The following is a 17088-nucleotide window of genomic DNA, read 5'->3' as shown; positions in this document are numbered from 1 at the left end:
GCATTAAGAGTGAGGGGGCTGCGTGAAGAAAAGCAGGAGAACCTAAAGCAAATGTTTTCTGAAGCTTTTGACCGTCTGGTGGGAAAACCGGGATCCAATTCTGATTGGCAGATTGACAGGATTTTTCGTGTTAATTCATGGGCGGCAAAACAAAGGCAACTTCCCCGAGACGTGGTAATATACTTTGTTACAAGAGAATCTAGAAATATGATACTACAAGAGTCCTACAATACTAAGAAAAAGTTGCATGATGATTATGACTACAAGTAGACCTTTTCATATGACTGGTCTCTTAACAACCATTTGAAGTTGGATGTCCATTTTTGGAGTGAAAAAGGCTGCACACAAACTCATACACCCATGGTCATGTGATTGTATTTTAGGCACCTCACCTTTACAACTGTTTGCTATATTCTGTTGTAATGTGACTTGTGGTTTGCAATTTTTTTTAAAAAATGGTCATTTTCTGGCATTTATTCCAGTTTCTGGCAAAAATTGCAAACAGAAAAATTGATTACTTACCAGTCACCTTAATGACCATCACATAAAATGTCATAAAATCAGGTCTGATCACATGTCACCACAATTTATAACTGCAGTGGCTTACAACCATAATTGTACAGTCAATTATTTATATTATTTATTAAATTTGTTCGTGGTCGATCTCACTGCGAGGTGACTGGGCGGCTTGCAATATTAAAATGAAACCAATTATGGTAGTAAGTCAAGACTATAAGTTGAATAGGAGGGCTTCCTTTTAGCCCAGTGTCCTTGCTCTACAAGAAATAGTGGCAACTTTATGCCATCCAGATATTTGCAGGCTCCGATATGTGTAAGCCCCAATAGCCATTTTCAGTGGGAAAACAATGGAAGCTGATCCAACATATCTGTAGGGTTTCTGGTTTATTCACTTCTATCTTCAAGATCATTTATTTTGATTCACTTGTTAATTGTTGACTTGGAGTCATAGTTTCCTCTCTGTGTTTGAGAATATTTCTCACTTAATTGCTACTCCTGTCTCTTAATAAACATAAATACTATAGCCTCTGAAGCCCCTATGGCAAACCTATGGCACGTGTGCCCGAAGTGGCATGAAAAGCCATCTCTGGGCATGTGAGCTGTTGCCCATTGCTCTTCTGGGTTCTGGCGTGGCGGCCAGCTTGTCTTTACGCACACAGGAGTGCCGGAAACCACAAGAGCAGCCGCCTGGTGCACATGTGCGTGTTTGGAAGATGATCTTTGGTTTTCAGTGAATGCATGCGCACCGTCCACCTGGTCTTCTGGTTTCTGGCAAGCATGATGCACAAAGACCACCTTGTCGATGCGCATGCACGCAACAAAAACTGGAAGACCATTTTCCCAGCGTGCATATGTGTATTGGGTGGCTGCTCCTCTGGTTTCTGGCACTCGCTCTCATTTCAGCACTTGTTGCCGAAAAGGTTCACCAATACTGCCCTAGATATAGCTCTGTAGGTAAATTTGACTTTTATATACAAACGCCCCTGATGGATCAGGCATCTTATATAGCACTACATTTTTTACAGTAGCCAACTCCAGAAGTAGGAGATGAAGTCATATTTTACTGGCATATTTGTTTCCCTGCACTGAATTTGGAGGCATGCTGTCTGCGACTTGGAGGTTACTTTCAATCTTCAATTTTATAGGCAGTCGAGGCCACAAACAGGGTACCTTTCATGGTAGGTTTTGCTCTTCTAGGCATCAGTTTATATAAGGTTAAATTTACAGGTAGTCCTCAACTGCAATTGAGGCCAAAATTTATGTTGTTAAGCAAGACATTAGTTAAGTGAGTTTTGCCCCATTCTATGATCTTTCTTGCCACAGTTGCTAAGTGAATCAGCATAGTTGTTAAGTTAGTAACACGGTTGTTAAGTGAATATGGCTTTCCCATTGACTTTGGCTGTCATAAGATCCCAAAAGGAGATCACATGACCCCGGATCACTATAACCGTCATAAATGAGTCAGTTGCCATGTGTCTGAATTTTGACCATGTGACCATGTGGATTCTGCAACGGTGGTAAGTGTGAAAAATGGTCATAAATCACTTTTTTCAGTGTCATTGTAACTTTAAATGGTCACTAAATGAACTGTTGTAAGTCCAGGACTACCTGTAGTAGTCCAATTTTGCATTTGGTTTATCCAATTAAAAGCTTATTAATTTTTCCACTTGTTTTTTTTAGCACTTTGAATTTCTTCTGAAACTTGGCCAGATCACTGCTTACCATTAAGTAAAGATCATTTATGAAAAGTTAAAAAGCACCTGTCTAAATGCAGCTCCTTGTGTGACACTGCTGCTTTTTCCCACTGAAATTACTGATCAATGTCTATATTGTGCTTTCCCTTTTATTTAATTAGTTGGCAACTCATAAATGGGCACATTCTCTTATCTGATGCTAATTTTCCTTCTACCATGTTTGTTCTTTAGGGCTTTTCCCAATTTGCCTGGAACATATAATTAAGATGACCATCCTATAATTTTCTTTAGTTCCCTTTTAGGAAATTGGTATCACATTGATAACATTCTAGTTCTCTAGAAATAAGTATTTGCGGGGGGGGGGGGGGCAGGGGGTATTTAAATATTTTGCTATTGGGGTAGACATTTCACTTCATTTCTTTAAGAAAACTGCAGGTGAGTGACACTAGGACCCAATGATTGGTTACTGTACAAAGTTATCCTAGAATATCTTCTCTTCTTACTTCAATTTCCTGTAGTTATTCCTTCTGAAAGTCAGTAAAGGCTCAGATCTTTGCCCTGTATATTCTCTTAGAATGGTTATTTATTTTTCTAATCAGAGAAGGGACATAGCAGAATTTATACGTTGGACTGACATAGGCTTTTCATTTTTTCTTTTTTCAAAGAAATGTAATTTGAGAAGCAGCCCTCGGAATCTAATTCAGCATGTTTTTAATGGTTGAAAGCTTCCTAATAAGATGGCCTGCTTAATGACTTGTTCACACAGTACGTTTGAAAAGAATAGGTGTAGCATTTGCTAAAGATTAATTAAATTGTGGAAGTTCATGGCAATGAAATAGGTGCACCAAGCCATACAAAACTTTGGCTTAACACGCAGATTTCTATTAATGTTTTCAAAGAGCATGTAAGGAAGCATCTATAATGCAACAAAATTAAATATGTTGGGAGGCTTAAAATGTCTGGCCCTGCTGCATTTCTTGCCCCAGTAGGTTGAGGTAACACTGGGACTGTTGGAATGCTCTATAATTGGGCAGAACTAAATTAAGACAGTGGGAGAATTTATTATCAAATTTATGTATTCAGGCACTCAGTAAACCTCTGTTTGTGTGTGCATGTGTCCACATGTGCCAGAATGTGTTGGAAAGGTTAAATTCTGTCATTTGACAGCATTCTAATCTTTGCCCTTCCTATGGTAATAGTTTTTTCCAGAAAAGAAGAGAGGGGGGAATAAAAAGACTTCAATAGAATGCCATAATATAACTTGAATCTTGTATGGTCATAATGAGCTCTGGCTTGCAGACATGCACCTGTTTCTGTTTTCTGCTATTTTCATGAAAAATATTTAGAAGCATGTTGAAACTAGGGCTTTTATTTGATTTCAAATATCCAGAAAATCACTAGATGAGAGCAAATAGTCACAGTCAGTTTTTAATTCTTCATCTCCTCTCCTACAAAGAGTAGCTGAAACGATATAGCTAGATAAGAAATGATGCTCAGTGTTCATTGCACACCAAAAGCACAGTGGAAAGAATGCTAAACTAGAAAACATTCTACTTTCTTCAACTTCATTTCTCTGTATATCTGGGAGTTTTTTAACTCCAAAGGAATGAAACGTTATCATCTACTGTTATGTGAACCAGGAGAAACTTGTTGATTATAAAAAGACATACTTTTAAAATACTAAATATGTTATTTGTTTATATTATACAAATTAGAAAAAGCACAAGACAGCTCTGAAAATAACTAACATCATCTCTTTCCACCAACACTCTGTTCCTTCTAATCCCAGTAATTTATCATTCTGTTTACATTCCTCACATAGCTATCCGTCCATCCGTCCCACCACCCATTCATTCCAGGTGTAATAGTCCTCCAGAGTTTTGACATCAGGGTACAAGAAGACAGAACTGTATCTTTTAAATAGCTCGTTTTGAGATAAAGTCAAGTTCTATCACACCAGGACAAAATGTCCAGTGCTGATGCTACTTAACAATCAGCTCCCTATGCTTTTTTTTTTTTTTTGGGGGGGGGGGGGGCTTTTTGCTATGAAGGCTGTAACAATTAACACATAGAAACCCAGGCATTTGGTATGCAGTGCACATGTTAAAAGGGTATTCTGTAGGACTATCAGAGATTTGCTTCTCAGGTGAGAAAAGCAATAACAGTCCTTTGCAGTACATGGAAGGTCATATGAAACATTTGCACTGCTATAATTAGTGGTTTGACTTAGATTGGTCTGACTTTTAGTAACTCAGATTGTCTTCTTATAAATGGCTTCTTTATGAAGTTTACTTGGTGCTAATGTAATTGAGGAATGGTGATCATCTGATAGCCATTTTCAACAAATTTTTACCTCAAATTTTGCACCAGCAAATAAATAGTAGTAACATTCTATAGTAGACATTCATTTGCTTCAAGATATTTTTCTTGAGAAATTTGACAGTAAAATGTCAAGATTTCATTATTTAGTGGCCCAATGTCTTTAAAAGCTTAATATTTCCATTACTGTCAACTATTATGACACAATTTTTCTAAATGTTAAAAATGTTTTGTTTTACATAAACAATTGTGTGTATATGTGTTGAAAAACCAATACTGTAAAACTGCAAATACTTTTTTTAAAAAAACAAGTATTTGGTAATTGTCAAGTCTAGATTTGAAACTATATTAATCTAATATCACAAAATTCTGTTTATTGCTTCCATGTCTATTTTGTTTGTATTCTTACAGCGTTGCATGATTTAGGCATTTTATTTAATTTGTTATTGAATGATGGTACATTTAAGGCCCCAAAGTAAGAGAATCAAGAAACAAAATAAATAGGACTAATTTTATATTAACTCTCTTTGAAAATTCTGTATAGAAAAGTATCTTGGCATAATTAATTCTCTTTTCCCAATTGTAGTGACGCTTATTAGTATGTGATTTAATATCTTTTTTATGTTCCAGGTGTGACTTGACAGTTCTCTATCACTGAATTTTAAGAATTGAATTCATCCATTCTTCTTCTAATAAATAGCAACACTCTGCTGCAGAATACACAATTCCCTTTGGGTTATTTGATTAGAAAATAAGACATAGGTTAGAATATTATCATTACAGATGTTATTTAATGCATTAACAACACAATTCATGATCAATAATAAGGCAATAAGATTTAGATAAAACAGTTTTCAATAGGGTTTGCATGTGTATATCAATTTATATGTTTATGTTTTAGTGTTAAAGAAGGCCGCTCTTCTTATGAACAGATTCATGATGATCTGCATAACCCTTTCAAGACCCATATAAAGAAAAGTCAATATAGGTTTGTTACAGGGTGTGCCTATACTGAAAGTCTTTCTCTTTACTTTGATTATATTTATTGCATGTTTTTCCCTTTAATAGAAGTACTGGCTTCCAATTGTTTTGAACACATTTTTCAGTGTTTACTTTTTGCTATCTAGGAATTTGAAAGAGGACATTATCCTGTTTTGTAAGTCACACAGGTTTTGTGGTGATTTTGAGGGCCAGTTTCTTCAGAGTTTTTGTGTGTTTCTCTGATGTTCCTGAATGGGTATTTGTTATTTCGAATTTCCAACAGATTCTGTACTTTAATAATGTCCATACATTATTCTTTTAAATGGTTATAATACTTGCCAGTTCAGATGCTTTGGAATGCAGCTTCATAGTTTCCTGTCAGCTTAGCCAAAAGAAAGTACACAAGTTAGTTCCAACCATCAGGAAGATATCAGCAGAAAGAAGACTAATGTATAAACTCTCTGACAATGGAGATATAGAACTGGCTCATAACAACCGTGATTTGCGGTACCCAAATAGACTTATGAACACATGCTTTCTCCAGTTTTCCCTTCTTAAATTGATTTCTTTCCATGCAATATATTAGCCATGTTTTTATATACACTTCTAAATAGAAACCAAATTCAAACCATAAATTACCCTCTCCTGGTTGGTTGCTCTGAGCCTGTTCACATGCCATGGGGTGAGGAGTCATTCTAAAGTGGAAGTTGTTCTAATTTGCATAAGTATTCAGCCTTGGATATTTGGATATTGTACAAGACTGTGCCAGTAAGGGTTTCCTCTACGTCAGGGGTGTTAAACTCAAGGCGCGGGGGCCAGATCTGGCCCACCCTGGAAACAGCGAAGGACTGGCCTACAGTGCTTCTGCCAGATAAAACAGCCTGGGAAGGCTGCATGTCTATCCCTCCGCTCCACTTTCACTGGCAGAGGGTGGCAGGAGTCCCTCACAGCCAAAAATGGAGCTTGGGAGCTCGTTTTCACTGGCAGAGTGCTCGGGACACTACAGACAAGAGTGAAGTCAAGCTAGCCGTGCCCCCTGCCCCCCCCCCCTGAGGTCAAACACAACCCTGATGCAGCCCTCAATGAAATTGAGTTTGACACCCCTGCTCTACGTGAACTGCACTTGAAAACAATTGTACATACACAAAAGGAATGTATAGGGGACATAAGGTGTATGCATTAACTTTGGCTAAAGTCCATATAGTATTATCCTATACTATAGGAAAGTGATTACACCTGTTCATATTTGAAGATTCAGGCATTTTGCTGAGACAAAACTTTCAATTGGGGGAAATCTAATATATTATTTAAAATGTTCAAAGTTTCCATACTGTGTAAACTAAAATTGTTAGCAGAGACATATATTAATTAGTAATATGCAAATGTTTTGAATTTGAAACATTTGAAGCAACTGTTCCAAGTTCATAACAGGTTGTTCTGATCTTCTTGGAAGTGTTCCAGCGCTGTTCTGACCATGCCAGCAATGTTTGAAATTTTAAACAAGCTGAATATAAAATGTTTTAGATACCCCTGAGTGTTATCAGTCAACTACCAATAGATTGCAACAGCTTCTAAGTCAAAGCTGGGCATCAGACAAACACTGCCAGATCTCTGATCTGAGTGTGAGCTACATAGTGCAATAAGCATGTAAATGACATTTAAAGGATGGCGATTTCCCAGGTGAACTTGTTTGATTATTGAGATCTTTATTTCTATTCCAAATGCTTTCACATAGCAGAGATTCAACAAATAGTGATCAAGGTTAGGGTCTTTACAGTAGGTATGGAACTACCTGTTTCTTTCAATATCAATTAATGTAGTTCTCTGATCTGGTCTCTGGAAATGAAGGAAACTGTGTAATAAGTTTGCTTGGCTTAGGATATCATAGCTGCTTACTGTAGTTAGCATATTTTGATTCTTTTTTTGGCAAACTGGTTTGCTATTTCAATATTAAGTATACTATTTAAGTTTAAAGTAGAAAGGTGAAGGGTAAATATTTTAAATAAAGCATACATACAAGTGGGCATAAGAAAGAGTTAAAAGATCCTGGATCTAATCTACAGGTTTTTTAAAATATACATATACATATACATATACATATACATATACATACATACATACATACATACATACATACATACATACATAAATTAAACTAAGCTGCCCACTAATAGCTTCATACACTTTGGCAGGAACTCTTGTAACAATTGTGAATGGCTTAAATAAGACAAGCATTTGAAATTCCTTTAGGGAAGATCCACATGAAGCACTGATCATATTCAGCAGTATCCAGAAAACTCAAAGCAACTGTAGGGTATATTACTTAAAAGTTGAGGTTTTAGTATGACACATTCTTGCCATTAACCATGACTGAAAGCAGTGTATAAAAGGTATGAGGATACTGTACACTTTATACTGTAGTACATGTGGTTCCTCGAAGTGGTGGAACTGGCTATACTGTATTTCAGAAAAACCTGGAATTTTTCAGATAATTAATAGTAAAGACAGGGAGTGCGATGGCTGAAGGATTAAAGATGCTGAGCTTGTCAGCTGGAAACTGACAGCCTGGGTTCAAGATCCGAAGACCAACAGAACTCCCTTTACTTAACCCAGTTCCTGCCAATTTAGCAGTTCAAAAGCATGCAAATGCAAGTAGATAAATAGGTACCACTTTGGTGGGAAGGTAACAGTGTTCTATGTGCCACATTGTATAGTCATGCTGGCACATGACCATGGAAGTGTCTGAACAATACTGGTTCCTTCAGCTAGGAAACAAAGATTGGCACTTCTCCTTAGAGTTGGACATGACCAGACAGGGGAAATCTGTAACTAGTAATAAAGATAAAGATATATGCAATTGTAGAATCAAAAGCTCTTTTTTTGTTAAGGAAAAAAATAAATTAATATAAATGGGAAATCAAAATTACTTCTTTCTGTTATAAATCATCCCTTTTGTGATTGTTTTTGCATTCTTTCCTGAATAATCCCAATGAAAATAAGCCCCGAAGTAAGGTAGCCATGATATAATACCATTTTAAAAAGGTTGTCCTTTGGGTTTCAAGTCTAAGCTTGGCATGAATACTAAGGCAACATGCACATGCATGCACGTCCCCATTTTCTGCTGTCATTCTTTTTCCCCATTGTTCTGTAAATGTAACATGAACATTTTTCTTTAAGCCCTGGTTAGACTTGGGTTGTCACTGTGAGGTTCCAATGTATAACATCTTATTTGTTGTCATGGAAGCAGAGTTACAAGCTCAATGTCACAAAAAAGCCATCCTCCAACAAAACAAAGAAAATTGGCAGAGCATCTCAGCAAGTCACCATCCTGCTGTAGATTCTCAGGGAGAAAGGAAAAAAAAACACGGGCTTTTTCAAAGGGAGTACATTTTGAATATTTCGAGTGTCTTTCTTCATTTCAACTGGAGTAGATTTCCACTGATGAAATGATGATACACCTGATCCTAGCCAAACAACTGAGTGGAGCAGGGTATTTTGCTGAATGCAGTTCTTAAAAATGTTTTTTGTGTGTGTTGCTTCTTATTGAAAGTACTTTACATAAAATGCTACCAATAGAACAAGTAATTTCATGGTTTCTACAACTAAAAGAAACATGGTATGAGTAGACATTCCTTGCAGATATATCACAGACAAGCTTTATTGCCTCAGATGATTTTGCACTAAAGAGGAGACATAGGTATAAGCAATTTACTGTGATTCTCAACTCCTGCATTACCTAGCCCTCAGGTAAAATCATAAAAAAAAGTTTCAAATGTGTAAAAGGCAACCAATGAATGAGATAATTAGAAATGTTGCCTAATAGCTAATAACGTCTCATTGTGCCCAGAAAATGTTGGCATTAGACTTACAGCATTTATGCGTCTATTGTACTGTTTAAATAATTATGCTCGGAGAAAATGCAATAAATCTCCAGTTATATCTACCTCTTGTTGAATTCCTGCTTTTTGTACTGCAGCTTGCAGATTTCTCTGCAAGGTGGTACCATGGATACATATCTTCTCTGTAGTGCTGGCTGGTTGTAGAATCATCTCCCCAGTGTGATACATCAGGCCCTAGTGCTGCTGTATTCCAGACATCATTTTAAGATTACATGTGCATGTCAGCCTGTCTCAACAAGTTCTTCTAACTTGTTTACTTGGGTTTATTCTATTTTTCTCTTGTTAGGTACAACCAACTTATTAGCCTTCACTTTTGCTTTTCTTCTCTTCCCCTACCTGGGGAAAGAAATGCTATAAAATTTCTCTAATATTGACCCAGAGTAAATGTGCATTTCCCCAATCTGGTAGTATATAACAGAAATGAGAAGGTAATTTGGAGGAGCCAAGCATTTGCCTGTTGACAGCAGCAAATATATATTTGTATTTACTAATTAGAAGTCTGATGTCAGAAAGACAAAGAATCAAAAGATTCAGCCAGTTCACACCTATTTGGGAGAACCAGTTGTTAACTTTCTAAGCAGTTCAGAGAACCCGTTCTTGGAAGAAATCTCATTTTCTTTTATTCCACGACAGGGCTAATCCTGTAAGGAAGGCAGGTAGAAAACATTCTGGTGTTGTTTCTAGCCTAATCTTTATTGCCCTGCTTACAGAAACTGCATCTCCAGTTAACCCTTATTACATTGTAACAGCTAAGGCAAAGCGTCCATCAACATGAGTGATGCTGAGTTGGTCATGCTCACCCAGTCACATGACCACCGAGCCACACTTACACAGCTGATCATTAGGGCAGAGAACCGGTTGTTAAATTATTTGAATCCCACCACTGCAAAGAATGTACAATCCCACCACTGCAGAGATTTAAAACATTCATGTCATCCCTGTATGGCTGGACTTCTCACAGGATTTGAAGAGATGTTATCTAAGAACCCTGTATTATAGTCTGCCTTTCTGGAGAGAAAATAGATCTGTATTGCTATATTACCTGAAAAGGGTGTGAAAACACTGGTGTATGCAGTTTAACAGGGACAGTTGAACATACAAATACATATCTCTCTCCATTGAAACAACACTAATAACATGTAAGAGCAATGGAGTGTAATCTATATACCAACTAATCAATGGTTAAGGCACCAGGCTAGAAGCCAGGAGATTATGAGCTCTTGTCCCATTTTAGGCATGAAAACTGGCTAGATGACTTTGGGCTAGTCAGTTTCTTTCAGCCCAACCCACCTTACAGGACTGTTGTGGAGAAAATAGGAGGAAGGAATATTAGGTATATTTGCAATCTTAAGGTATTCATAAAACCCTTAAATGGATAATTATTGGAATATTACAAATCTTTAAAATCCTGTGTTATTTATAGAATTTAAAGTATTTAATAACAATATTGGTGGTATTTATTGTAAAGGTCAGCCGCAACCCATTAAAAAGCCAAGCAATAATATAAAAATATAAATGTTCATGGACTTAATTGATGAAAGGAACTACCAGAAAGAATTTTTTTTTCTAAACAAACCTCTCAGAAATGGCAACATGTATTTTGCCTAAATCAACATTACAAATGTGATTTTTTTTGTTTCTTCTAGTTTCCTGAGTTGGTGAATTGTATTTTTGACCATGATAATATAATTCACTGGCAACTAGGCGGGGTCATAGCTAATCTGTCCTAGTTCTAGGTTAGTACCAGCTGTCTTCAGGTACTTTTTAATGTTAAGAACCTAGCGAGAATGTGAGTCCAGACAAATCATCATAGTCCTTTTAGGGTTAAAGTTCTCTTTGCTTTAAAGAGAATATATAAAAGATTTTTTTCTGAAATAATTTATGGAAATGCCATGCTCCCTTTGAAGGTTCCATGTCACTGCATAGCACAACGCAATGTTCTTTTTCTTCACCTGTCAGACAAGGACCACCTCGAAGAGTCTCACTACTGATTACTAGTTAATTGTCATTAATAAGTGACAACTGACATTATGGGGGCTTAATTCAGAGAGAACAGAAAAGAGCCACAGATATTCTAATGAGCTGACTCCTACGTGCCCTCTATTGTTGTCGAAAATGAGGAGCTGTCGTCATTGTTCAAGAGATGGGCTTCAATTGCTCTGGAAGAAAAAAATCTCTTCTAATTTCTTTATGCATAGATAATTCTAGTGCCTGCTCCCTTTCTTTCTCTTTTTTATTCTGTCACATATACACACATGAGTGCACGCACACGCACACACAGAGTACATACATGTATGTATGTATGTATAGATAGATAGATAGATAGATAGACAGACAGACAGACAGACAGACATACACTCATACACATTGAACTTTACATACAGAAATATACTTAGCTACTTCTAGGAATGTACTTATTCCTTTAACTAGTCATTTGTTTTCATTACAAAATCAGTGATTACAAAACATAGATATGTAAATTTATATTTTTGTGTCTGTGTGTAGAAAAGAGAGAATATGCCTAAGAGAATAGACAGAATCTGATGATTAAGTGAGAGGATGAATATTTTAAATTAATCGGGGAGGAAAAAGGAAATTACTGGATCAGTAAAGAACTGCAAATGGATTTTCAGGACTTGACCATGATTTTTTAAAAAAATATGGTAGATCAAAGTGCTTGACCTACCATGCTAAGATCAGCTTATTTAAAGAAATGCCCCCTCTGCAGTGTCTCCTCAATTGCCATTTCAACAGTGTGAGATACTTACCTGTCAAAGCTTTGGAAAATGGATATATATCCATCAGAGGAAATAACTTGCATGGAGTTTGGACTTTCCTTCCCAAGAACATGGGCAGGCAGATGTTATTTTATGGTGTTAAAGGTATTGTTGCAGAATGTAAGGTGTTCCAAGCAAAGCTGTCTTTTGCAATTGATTGATGCTGATTTTAAAAATGCTGATGGTGTTCCTGTGTTGCTCCAGATGTATTGAGATTGTGCCCAAGGCACCTTTTACTATTGGTACAGTCTTAGCTATCTTCTGCCACAGTTGCTCTGCTTCTATTTGCAAGTCTTTGTATTTGGAGATTTTCTCCATTTCTTTTTCTTCTGTTATCTCCAAGTACTGCAGTGTCTACTATCCAGACTTTGCAATTTTTTTCATAGGCAATAGTTAAGTCTGGGGTCTTATATGATAGATATTTGTCTGTTTGAACACTTTAATTTATTTATGTTCTATTACTTTGTCTGGTTCTTGTTTGCAGGCAAATATTGGTATGTTACTTGCATGTAACATTGCTGTTATTGTGTTCTTGTCAGCTGAATGAAAGCAGCATTTGGAGATAAGGTTTGACTAATTAAAAGAGTGTGTAGGTGGGAGGAGGCAATTCCTGAAATATTTAAATCCCCAATATTCAAAGTAAGCACAAGCACTTTGAATTATGTATAAAACTTAATGGATTTCCATTAAGATTGTTAAAATATAGGTAATATATCAGTTCAAATGATCAGCTATTCTAATCTTTCATAATATAAACTTTTAAACCTTTTTGAAAAGCAATATTGTACTATAATACTTGGCAAAAACTAAAGTGAGATATACTTATTATTTATTTACTTATAAAATTTATAAGCCACTTATATTACCTCAAGGTAATATTTTTGTGGCTTATAGAGATGAAATGTGATGTTCCAGCCAGGATAGCCATGCTAAGAAATAATTTGGTTTGTTTAAGGCTCCAGGGTGATATCCAGGCCTTATTTTCTTTCAGGAGTGCAACCCTGTCTGCATATGTTTTTCTGAACTTGGTAAATCAGGGGACCTCTATCTTGTCAGATTTAAATCCAGTATGGAATAAAATCAGGCCTGGGTCCAGGACTCCCAGAAACATATTGAATTTTGATGAAAAAAATAATCTGAAATAGAGCAATTGGACTGCAACATTAATTAGGCCATGTATCTACTCAGCTAGTTAAGCTCTCATCAATTTAATGTACATCAGTCTTTAACTTTATTGATTACAAACCTAGATGGAGAAGAGGGATAAAGGGAAATCTTAGGTAGGTAAAATAAATGGTAAGGATAAGATAAAATCACAATGGTTGGTTAGATTTTAGTCTGAAACAAAAGTAAAGAACCAAGGCAGAGAATAGATTTAATTATGAAAACCCACCCTACTCTCAAAAATGGAATTTCTATTCTATATCCATTTCAACAATGGATATTAATAGGCAATCTATCAGAGACTGCCACATGTTAAAGAGAGAAAAAAAGTAAGTTATTAATGTAGGATTAAAAGAATCGTGTAAGTAGCAGAATGCCGTGTTATTCAGATTGCTTCATCATCAACATACTGGAAACATTCAAAATATCAAGATTTCATGAATATTAGATATACTTATATTTTTGGACTTTGTTAACAAAAAGTTTCAAAATTCAACCCAATCTTAAGTGATGATCATACACTATATTGCCAAAAGTATTCATTCACCCACCCACATTATCAGAAGCAGTTGTGAGCGAATACTTTTGGCAATATAGTGTATGTAACATGTACAAAACCCCCAAAATAGCAATAGGAGTATAATTGGGTAGGTTCATATGGTAGTATGTAATTTTTCTTTGGACAGCATACTGTTCATTTCAAAGCATTTATTCTGACACATTGTAGAGCATAAATGGCTCCCGTAATTTTATTGTAACTGATTCTATTTATTGGGAGGCAAAAGATTGTCCATATGTCCTAAATAATTTTAATTTGAAATAAGAAACAAAATCAAGTTGAAACACAATAATATTTTGTTGTATTTCCTTTTGCTTAAAAAGGTTGTTTAGGATGAATGTTATTTTGTACAACATTCCTCATCTTCCAGTTTTTATAGTAAATACTTTGCCTTTTAGAAAAACACCAAATGTCTGGTGTTGACAAGATAGTTCTAGCCAAAGTTTTTCAATATATGCTCAAGCTTCAGGCCGTGAGCTAAACATAAATGCATTATTTGTTCACACACACTAAGAGGATACTCCAATACCTCAAAGGCCATATCGCTGAATTATAAAAAAAAATGGTAGAAACTGGTTTCTTTCATAAATACCAGTGAGGTTAGAAGAAAAATCTGAGGCCAGATCTGAATCAAAAAGTCTGAAATAAAGGAAGATAGCAAAGAAAACATGTATTTGCAAATTATGTCTTCAAGACTGTAAATAGTTGGTCCTTTGTTCCCCAAGTTCCTAAACCAGGAAGTTAGGACTCCTGTCTTCAAGAGCACTAATATCTTAATGGCAGACAGGAAAGCTTAGAGATAATTAATGTAATGTAAAAGAGTTTAAAGAATAAATAGTGTTGTACATAATTTATATATAGATATATGTGTCATGCTGCAATGTGTCATTCTAAATATAATCCAGAAATAAATATATATAAATAAATATGAGCCAGAAATGAAATAAGTTTAAACAAAGGAAAGGAACTAAAGAATGCAAATCAATCTTCAAGTTATCTTGAGGTCTCAAAGGGCCTGCCACATTTTATGGATGGAGTGTCTACTAAAGACATGATTCAAACTGCACTACTGTGCTCTGAATAGTGAATAATGGTAGGTTCTACTCAAAGTGCTAGACAAACTAAATGCAATCTCAGTTTAGTATGATTTTTAAAGAAAAACTCCTCCCCCAGCCTCTCCAATATTATCTGTTTCTTTTATTCACACTCCTTTTTCCTAAGCACTTGGAAAAGAATGTTACTTGGCAAAGGGGATGTGATTCTCTTCAGAGTTTACCATGACATCAAAATGACATGAAATCAATACCAGAAGTGGTGGTGAAGATTTCATTGGGTCCCCCCCCCCTCACCTACTGTTTGGATTAGCTGATTGACATGGCAACAACACCACACAGAGGGACTATTTGCGGCATCCCAGTATTCATGAATAGCTAAGAATAGCTAAGAATATGACACTAAGAGTCTGCCTTCTAGTCAGTGGTGGGTTTCAAATTTTTTTAGAACCTCTTCTGTAGGTATGGCCTGCTTTGTGGGAGTGACTTGCCAGCCATGTGACCGAGAGGTGGCTTGGCAGTCATGTGACTGGGTAGGCATAGCCCACTTGTAAAATGTGGTGAAACTCACTTAACAATGCTCTTGTTTAGCAACCAAAATGTTGGCTCAGAAACTCTGGCATTTGAAACATGCAAGTCTTAAAGCTGTCAAGTTACAAGACCCTTGCACCCCTAACCCTTTAGGAACCCCCCCCAAGAGGTGTTCAAACTTGACAGCTTTAAGACTTGTGGACTTCAACTCCCAGAATTCCTCCTCCAGTCATGTTGGCTCAGGAACTCTGGCATTGAAGCACGCAAGTCTTAAAGCTGTCAAATTACAAGACCCTTGCACCCCTAACTCTTTAGAAAAAAAAACCCAGGGGTGTTCAAACTTGATGATTTAAGACTTGTGGACTTCAACTCCCAGAATTCCTCCTTTCACTCTTCAGATCGGTGGGGGGAGGGAGCTGGGATCAGTTCTAAATGGCACTGTAGATTTGTGGAACCTCTTCTATAGAAGAGGTTAGACCTGGCAGGAATCACCTGCCAGTCTACTTCACCTCTCAGCCAGGCCAGAAGGAAGGCAATGGAGCTGGCCATCATGGTGTCGGCACAGGAGTGAACCACATCACGTATAGGTAACAAGTAAAGAAAAGGCACAAAAAAGAGAAAAAGAACTAGTCCAAAAGACTCATTTAGAGCAGTGATCCCCAACCCCCGGTCCGCGGACCGGTGCCGGGCCGTGGAGTACCTGGCACCGGGCCGCACAGCGGCCGGGGGCCATGCAACGGCCGACTCTTCACTCATGCAGCGCCGTCGCCGGAGGGGGGGAGCTGCGCGGAAGCACAGGAGCAAGTGAGGCGAGGAGGAAGAATCCCCCGCTACTACACCACCTCCGCCCCCTCCCCGAGTCAGCCGTCCCCTCAGTGAACGCCTCCGCCTCTTTCTCCTTTCTCGCCTCAGTCGGCTCGCCTGGAAGCGAGGCGAGGAGGGGGCGGACCATGCGCTGGAAGCGGAGCCCTTGGAGGCCGCTCTCTTCTTTTTCCCGCCCGGCCTTGGCTTGTGAGAAGGAACGGCAGGAGAGGTAGAGAGAGAGAGAGAGAGAGAACGTCGGGCAGCCGAGGGTGGGGGGGTGTCTTTTGAGGGGAGATGGGGGGTGCGCGATTTTGGCGCCAGATTCAGGCCACCGCTGCCGCTATTGCAGCGCACGGTGGAAAGCGGCGGTCTTGCCCACCCCTTCCCTGCCTCCCGCCCACTCCAGTTGCCGCAGCCAGGGGTGGGGGCTCGGTGCCTGAAGTCTCTTGCCTCTCTTCCAAAATTTCGCCAACGGGCATCGGTGAAGCACGCTCTTTCTCTTCCTCACAAAACACATTTCCTTTCCCCCCACGCGTAGTTATTGGCGATATGGACTCTTGGAGGCTGCGCTCCCGGGTCGCGTTTCCTTTTTGCAGCCCACGAGAATGCCTGGTTCTGAGCCTCAAAAAACGAGAGTTCTCTTAAGGCTGCAAAAAAGGAATATACTTTGGTCCTTGAAGCGCTTTTCCTGTTATTTGGACATTATATATATACGTACATATATATATATATATATATATATATATATATATATATATATATATATATATATATATATATATATATATA

Source organism: Thamnophis elegans, chromosome 8, assembly GCF_009769535.1.
Source record: "Thamnophis elegans isolate rThaEle1 chromosome 8, rThaEle1.pri, whole genome shotgun sequence".
In the NCBI taxonomy this organism is placed as follows: domain Eukaryota; kingdom Metazoa; phylum Chordata; class Lepidosauria; order Squamata; family Colubridae; genus Thamnophis; species Thamnophis elegans.
This window is presented reverse-complemented; position numbering follows the sequence as displayed.